This window comes from Coptis chinensis, chromosome 8 (assembly GCF_015680905.1).
Source record: "Coptis chinensis isolate HL-2020 chromosome 8, ASM1568090v1, whole genome shotgun sequence".
Classification (NCBI taxonomy): Eukaryota; Viridiplantae; Streptophyta; class Magnoliopsida; order Ranunculales; family Ranunculaceae; genus Coptis; species Coptis chinensis.
Window position 1 is genome coordinate 27,126,466 of NC_141463.1, and position 8,332 is coordinate 27,134,797.

Here is an 8,332-nt window from a genome sequence, read left to right on the forward strand (position 1 = left end):
AAATATGGGCATGGGGATCTTTTGTAGAAGTATGACAGTAGCTAATGTACATAAAAGTATAATTAAAAATGATAATGCAAAGAGCTATGATCAAAATTTTGCCTGGGAGTCTTCCACAACTATGCTAAGCTAATACACACTCCTATTATCACCTGATTATCAAACAACTTCAAAAACGTAATTAAAATGGAACAAATCCAGCATTAATAAGAACATTTAGAACAATATTGATAGTTCTATATGTGAAAAGAAAAGATTTAGAACCCAATCGCTACTTGTTATTCCATTTAAAAAAGTTAAGTGTTATATTTTGAATTGACACTAATTGTAGAGAAATGTATCAAGTAGGTGCAAAAAATAATTGTACAAACATATGCTCTTAAGAACAAAAGCTTATTTTGGTATACAAATCTCATACTGATCGAAAATCCACCCACATTGCAATTGACAAATGAAAATCCCAAGTTCTCATCATTGGGTAATGACTCCATATATGCTCTTAACTTCTTCTGGTACTGGACTTGCCATAGAATTGCACATTGAATATCCAGTCATTCCATAAATAAGCACTATACATTGAACTGAACTCACAATGACATTGATCTTGTGCAGTCAAATCTTACAGAAAAATAAATTTTACGTATAGATAATGTAAGTTAACATTCTCCTAGGAGGAGATTATTTTTAAAAAAGAATATAATGTATGTGTGGGTGTCATTTTGGTAGAGAGAATTAATTCAAAGATGGTTAGAAAATAGACCGGCTGCAAGGAGCTCCAGTCTCAGGTACCTTCCACCTTGATGGAACTGGTCCAATTCCGTTAAAGCTTTGCAATTCTGGGCATGCCCCTATTACACATTGGTAAAAGGCGAAGAAAAATGTCAAACATGATAGCATTAAAAACAACATACTAAAAGATTCAAGGGCATAATAAGTAGTGATTATACCACCCAAGATATACCAACCTGCTAATCACTACTTATAACTGATTCAAGCTAACCCAAAATACACCAAACTACTAATCATTACTTATAATTGATTCAAGCTAGCCCAAGATATACCAACCTGCTAATCAATTATATAGGAGTCTCAACTAGTCAAACAACCTACTTCAAATCAAACTGGAAAAATATGAAGAAGTATGGAATGGAAAGAAAATGAAACAACAATATCCACTCGATTAAAAGAATAACTGAATCTAAGACCATTTAACCAACTTGATTGAGAAAGCAATCAAACACACCCAATTAGTTAGTTGACAATTGACTCAATATGTTTTCACTACAAAAAGGGGTATTTAGGTTTTGGTCCTATTTATAGTAGCAATATTAGGCTTTAGTCAATTTATAGTTGGAAATTAGACTTTAGTCCAACTTCTGGTTGTCAAACTCGTTGGCCCCTTGCACGTGCATCTCACATGTTTGCTTCATGTAAATTTTAGGACCAAAGTCTAATTTTTCATTTTGTTCTAGTACTATAACCTTAATTACTAATACAAAATGATCCATAACCCTAACTTTTCATATTGTTCTAGGCTTGTTTAGCTGCCTGCAAACCTTAACAATCCTCTGCTGGGCTGAAGGGACCTGCTCCAATGGAATCTGAGCACCAAGATCTCCTCTTGCGACCATGGCTCCATCGGATGCCAAAATTATTTCTTCCAAATTTTTTTAGAGAATCTACACTCTCTATCTTTGCAATAACAACAATATCACTGTCACGAGATCGTGCAACAATGTAACTCTTAAGATGGTTAATGCCTTATGCAGACTTGACAATCGAAATTGCAATGGAATCAACACGACAACACCCTCTATAATCCAAAATCAATATCCAGTCAATCCTTTAAAGAAATTGTTGGAAACATGACGTTTCGTTCTCGAACCAGACTTCCATCTCTCTAGAAAAGTAAGATTAGCTCGTAGTAACAAAAGCCCAGAATCAGTGCAGCGGCACTTAACATCTGGGCCGATTTTCTCAATAACTTCAAACCTCACCATTCCTCCATCCACAAGGAGTTCATCACCAACTTTCACATCCTCAGCAAACCCATCTTAGTTTACGTTGATGGTATATTCCGGAATAGCTAATTCAAAGGCATGCACACTAAAAGTCCAGATCTCTCCGTCCTCAGCTTTTACAGAAGTAGCACCAGCACCAAAATCACCCATATGAATTTCACTACCTTGAGTATCCACCATAATAGCAATAGCATAACCTTTCTCCTCATTCAACCTCCTAACTTTCTCGATCACACCTCTATGCCACTCATGTGTCCCATGACACATATTAATTCTAGCCACATTCATTCCACCTACTGCTAATACTTCCAATTGTTCAAACCCACACTCATGGGTCCAATTGTACACACCAATTTTGTCCTACGTGTACTTCTAAACCCATTCTCTTTCATTTCCGCTTCCGTCACCATATCCACTTCTATCCCACTCGTTATTGGTACATTCCCCGTTCCGTTCTCTGTACTCAAAACCCTAGTTGAATCTGTTCCGGAATAAATGGCTGAGGTTTGTTTTTTATGCATCGGGATTCATGGGAATGAGATGATGGATGTTTTTGATGTGTGGTTGCTGAGTACTAGTACAAAATTAGACTTTTGTACCAGTAATTAAGGTTATGGATTAGGGTTATAATACTAGGTTATGGTTATGGAATAGGGTTATATCGGGATTAGAGTTATGGATCATTTTGTATTAGTAATTAAGGTTATAGTACTAGAACAAAATGAAAAATTAGACTATGGTCCTAAAATTTACATGAAGCAAACATGTGAGATGCACGTGTAAGGGGTATTCTAGGTATTAAGTTAAAATTGGACAGTTTGATCGATCACAATCAAGGACTACCATAAGTTGGACTAAAGTCTAATTATATTCCCAACTATAAATGGACCAAAGCCTAATATCACTACTATAAATAGGACTAAAGCCTAAATACCTCTTACAAAAATCTCATATATATTGGAGTCATATCTAGGAAACCATGGTTGCAGTAGCAAAATAAACAATACCAATTTCTTTGACTCCATGAAAGATCAACTATCCCATAAGTTTGTGATGATTGTTCAAGGGACAAGTGCACATATATAAAAAATAGTGTTGCACCAATATAGAGTATCCCTACTGTAGTGGGCAAATATCGTGCCTTTGGATATTTTATCTGATATTTCAAAACTCGAGATATTGACATAAGAGTCAATATCTCGATATATTTCGTGGTTTTTTCAAACATTTGCAGGTATGTATTGAGCGGAAAAAGAAGCAGAAAGGCAATGGACACGCGTCATGAGTTGATTGGGTCAAAGCTAATTGAAGACAACTATATAAAGACTGGATTAGTAGAAAAAGATTCATTCGAACATTCCCACAAAAATTGTTATAAATTGGAGAGAGAAAGAGAGAAAAGAGGACGATTGTAAAACCTCTATGATTGTTCAATAAAAAAGTTTCATTTACTTCATATCAAATCTACAACTCAGTTCAATTTCATTCAAACCGTCATCTAATCTCAGTGATCGATCTTAGAACAATTAAGAAAGATTGTTCTTAGACATCATATTGGCGCCGTCTATGCATCGAGAACAAGAAAATTTTAAGTTTTCTTCTTCTTCGATTTCGAATATGTTGTTTTCTAAGTTTGAGTGAAAGAAGAGTGAGTAGTTGATTGAAAATTGAATCGCAATGGCTCCAAAGAAAAGAGCAAATAGCAAGCGAGTGGATAATGATAATCAATCACAGACAAGGAATACAAGAGCTTCAGTAAGTAAGCGATATCAAGAAGAAAACATTGAAGTAGAAGTTTCACTGCAAGAAGTGTTGAAGCGGTTGAGAGAAGTGGAAAAACAGAATGCGCTATTAATTAAAGAGAATCAAGAGATGAAGAATGCAAGTCCAAGACAAGTTTTAAAATATCCACATATGGGAGAGGAGGAGGCTTGTAGTTCAAAGTCAATTAGTCACTATACAGAGAAGGCATCGGAGAAAGATGAAAGGATTAGGGAAGTATCGCCGGTACCTATAATGCCGGTACCACAGCTAATCACCAAAGAAATGATACAAGAAATGATGCAGAAGCAGTTGGGTAACCAGCTTCTAGAGAAAACTTCAGCATCGATAAAGAGGTTGGCAGATGATGTCAGCAAGAACCCTATTCATCAAAGTGTCGAGATGATGCATATTCCACCCAAGTTCAAGATTCCCAAATATACTCAATATGATGGGATGTTGGATCTGATGGATCATCTGTTTAGGTATCGACACCAATTTTGTATCTATCAAAGAACAACTTATCTAGATTCGTTGTTATGTAAATCCTTCTCTTCAAGTATGAAAGGGAATGCCTTAAAATGGTTCTGCTCTCTGCAAGAGGGATCGATATCATGCTCTAGGAAAATTGAGGAAAAGTTTTTGACGAATTATGGTCATCAGCGAGTAAAGCCGAAACAAGTGTCGGTTTTGTTCCAACTAAAGCAAGGAAAGAAGGAATCTCTTAAAACCTTCTTGTAGCGTTTCAAGGGAGAGGCACATCTGGTATAACATTTAGATGAATCAGAAATGATAGTGGTGATGGCATTTCAAACAGGGCTTATTTCAGGTTCAGATATGCACAAGTATATGCTTCGTAAAGATATTAAAACTCTGAGAGAGTTATATGATAAAACTGAGAAGGATGTGCAAGTACGTTGAAGATGGTATTCTAGCAGCATCCTCAACCAGTGTTGTAGGTATTTGAATCCAGTAAGTCTACCAAGGAGGAGAACTATGGTAAATCAGATAAGAGGAAATTAGCTGAATCTTATTCAAAATTAGAAAATCAACCCTGACAGAAAAAGATGTTTGAGAGGTCGCTAAAAGAGGAATTAGATCCAAGTAATTACATAGCTATTAATATTACTGTGGAAAATATTTTAAGGAGGGTGGGGAAAGAACCTTATTTCCAATATCTGACATATAAGCTTTGGGAGATAGCAGATTAACCATTCTGTAACTTCCATAAAGTCAAGAATCACAAAACAAACAAGTGTCTGCAGTTACTTAGAGAAGTGGACAGATTAATGAGGGATGGAAACCTTAGGGAGTTCAAAGCCGATGCTAGACCAGAAATGACAGCTATGGTAAATGATAAGCCCCTAGGGGTAATCAACATGATATACAAGGGGGTCATCCCACATAAAAAGATTACAAGGGACAAGATTCGGAAGATATTGATAGTCAAAGAGGTACTATAAGTGAATGTTAAGCCAATATCGGTGAACCCTACACTAGTATCGGCAAGCATACCTGGAGCTATTATGTTTGTACCTGATGATCTATCCAAGGTAATGTTATCTCATGATAATGCTTTATGATTACGTTGAGGATATCAGGATATGATGTGCAAAAGGTGCTGGTCGATTGTGGAAGTTCAGTGAACATTCTATTTTGGAAAGCATTTACCGGTATCGGATTTGATAAGTCGCATCTGAAAGAACCACAATTTAATTTGTTTGGTTTCAATGGAAGCTCTACTAGGCCAGTTGGAGAAATTAAATTACCAGTAAGAGCAGGTCCACAGATAATTATGACTAAATTTTTAGTCATCAAGCATAATTCAGATCATAATGCTATCTTGGGAAGAAAGTGGATACATGCTATGAGAGCAGTTCCAAGTACTTTTTATCAAGTTATCAGATTTTCGATGGCTTATGGGGCGCATGAGATAAGAGATGATCAATCAGAATTTGAAAAATATAACTTTGTTATTGTCAAAGGTATGATGAAAGAGAAAAAAGAAGACACTGGGGGCGTCCCGGAGAGCACCAGATAGTAATTAACATAATCTTTATCTCAAAAATCCGATACCAGTAAACAGCGAGAGGATTTTAGGTTCACCTTGGAGATGAAGATAGAGTTAGAAATGGTTCCAAGCAAAACAATGGAAGAAGTACATAAAATAAATATCGGTCAGGACAATGAAAGTTGCTTTACTTTTATTAGTACAGAGATGAGTTCCAAAATCAAGCAAGATTTGATAGAATTTTTACAGACAAATAAAGATGTGTTTGCATGGTCGATGGCCGATCTTCCTGGTATCAATCCTCTTATATGTTCTCATAAGCTAAATATGGGAGAATGAGCAATTCTAGTACATCATAAACATAGGAGGGTCAGGCCAATATATGAAAATGTAGTGAAAGAAGAGATTCAGAAAATGTTGGCAAGTAAAATCATAAGGGAGATCGACAATTCAGAATAGGTAGCAAATATTGTTATTGTACCAAAGAAGAATGGCAAGGTCAGAATCTTTGTCGATTTCACTAATGTTAATAAGGAATGTCCCAAGAATTACTATATGATGACAAGAATTGATGAATTGGTTGATCGAACAGCTGGGTTCGAGTTGTTGAGCTTTTGCGATGGTCATTCAGGATATTTTCAAGTTATAATGGTAGTACTAGACCAACTGAAAACAACATTCGTTGTAGAAGGAGGTCTTTATTGCTTCATCAGAATGCCATTCGGTTTAAAAAATGCAGGAACAACGTATCAGAGGTTGGTGGAGAAAATGTTCAGAATTTTGATCAAGCATATTATTGAAGTATACATCGACGATATGGTGATAAAATCTAAAAAGGCAGATGATCATGTGAAAGTCCTCAATACGGTGTTCCGAATATTCAGACAATTCAACATGAAGCTTAACCCATAAAAGTGCATTTTTGGAGTAAGTTCAGGGAAACTCCTGGGATATATAGTCACAACGAGAGGTATCGATGTTAATCCATATCAGATTCGAGCTCTTCAGCAAATGCCTTCTTCGAATACTAGGAAGTAGATACAGAAGTTAACATGAATAATTATGGCTTTGAATAGATTTATATCAAGAACTTTTGACCGATGGAAACCCTTATTCAAGTTACTGAAAAAGATTACGAAATTCATATGGGAGGAAGAATGTGAATTAGCATTCTCATAATTTAAAAAGTATCTTCAAGAAGTGCCAACTTTGATAAAACCAGAGGAAAGTGATACTTTATTTTTATATCTAGCAGTATTGGACTTTGTTATTAGTTTGGTATTGGTAAAGGGTTGATGATGTGATGGAAAGAATCTGATGATGTGATGGATGAAGATGATCCATGGGCTGACACAAATGGGTGGAGACTTTTTGTAGATGGATTATCGGGACAAAGGGGTGTGGTATCGGAGATGTTCTGACAACCCTTGAAAATCAGAGACTGGAGTCAGCAGTTACTCTAGGTTTTCACACATCTAACAACGAAGCAGAATATGAGGCATTGATAACAGGATTGGAAATGGCTAAATCACTAAATGTCAAAGAATTATCTATATTTAGTGATTCTCAGTTAGTGGTCAGCTAAATCAATGGAGGATATTCAGTAAAATTCGATAACAAGATTGATTATTTGAATTTTGTTAAATTAAAGCTCAAAAACATCAGCAAGATTAAATTTCAGCACCTCAATCGAGGAGAAAATCGACATGCAGATGTTTTGGCATATGTCGCTGCTATGCTTGAAAATATGGAAGGACGTCTTTTGCACATTGGTGTTCAGCAAAAACCAAGTATCGATACTGAACATTCAGAGGTTATGGAGGTAGATACGCTGGGGGCATCATGGTTAAGCAACTATGTTTCATTTTTGTCTAAGGGTGAATTACCAGAAGATAAAAATGAGGTTAGAAAGGTAAAGGCAAGAGCTGAGAGATATCTACTAATTGATAAAGAGTTGTATCAGAAAAACCCTGGTGGACCACATTTAAAATGTATATCGACTTCCGAAGCTAGCCAAATTATTACGGAGATGCACGAAGGGGAATGTGGAAATCATTCAGCTAGAAGATCATTAGCTAACAAGATAGCGAGGCAAGGATACTTTTGGCCACAAATGCGAAGAGATTGTCTTTGATATGCAAAGAAGTGTGTCCAGTGTCAGAAGCATGGTCATGTTATTCACGTTCCAGCAGAAGAGTTGCATTGTGTATCGAACCCATGGCCATTTCCCTTATGGGGAATGGATATTGTCGACCCACTAATACCTGGGAGAGGTAAGAAAAGATTCATGCTTGTTGTAACTGACTACTTCACGAAATGGGTAGAGGCTATAGCATTGCAGCACATCAAAGAGCAAGACATTATCAGCTTTCTGTTTGAAAGAGTTGTTTGTCGATATGGTTTACCATATGCCATCATATCGAATAATGGCCCCCAATTCATCGGTGGTAAGGTGAAAGATTTTTTAGAATCATACAAAATTAAACATTTCACATCGGCACCTTATTATGCTCAAGGTAATGGGCAAGATGAACCGACA

General features: G+C 36.3%; 1 pseudogene; it reads right to left on the minus strand.

Moving 5' to 3' along the window:
• Window positions 1-345: 345 nt before the first annotated feature.
• LOC147480843 (pyruvate kinase isozyme A, chloroplastic pseudogene) lies at window positions 346-2,722 on the minus strand (annotated as a pseudogene).
• Window positions 2,723-8,332: the final 5,610 nt, after the last annotated feature.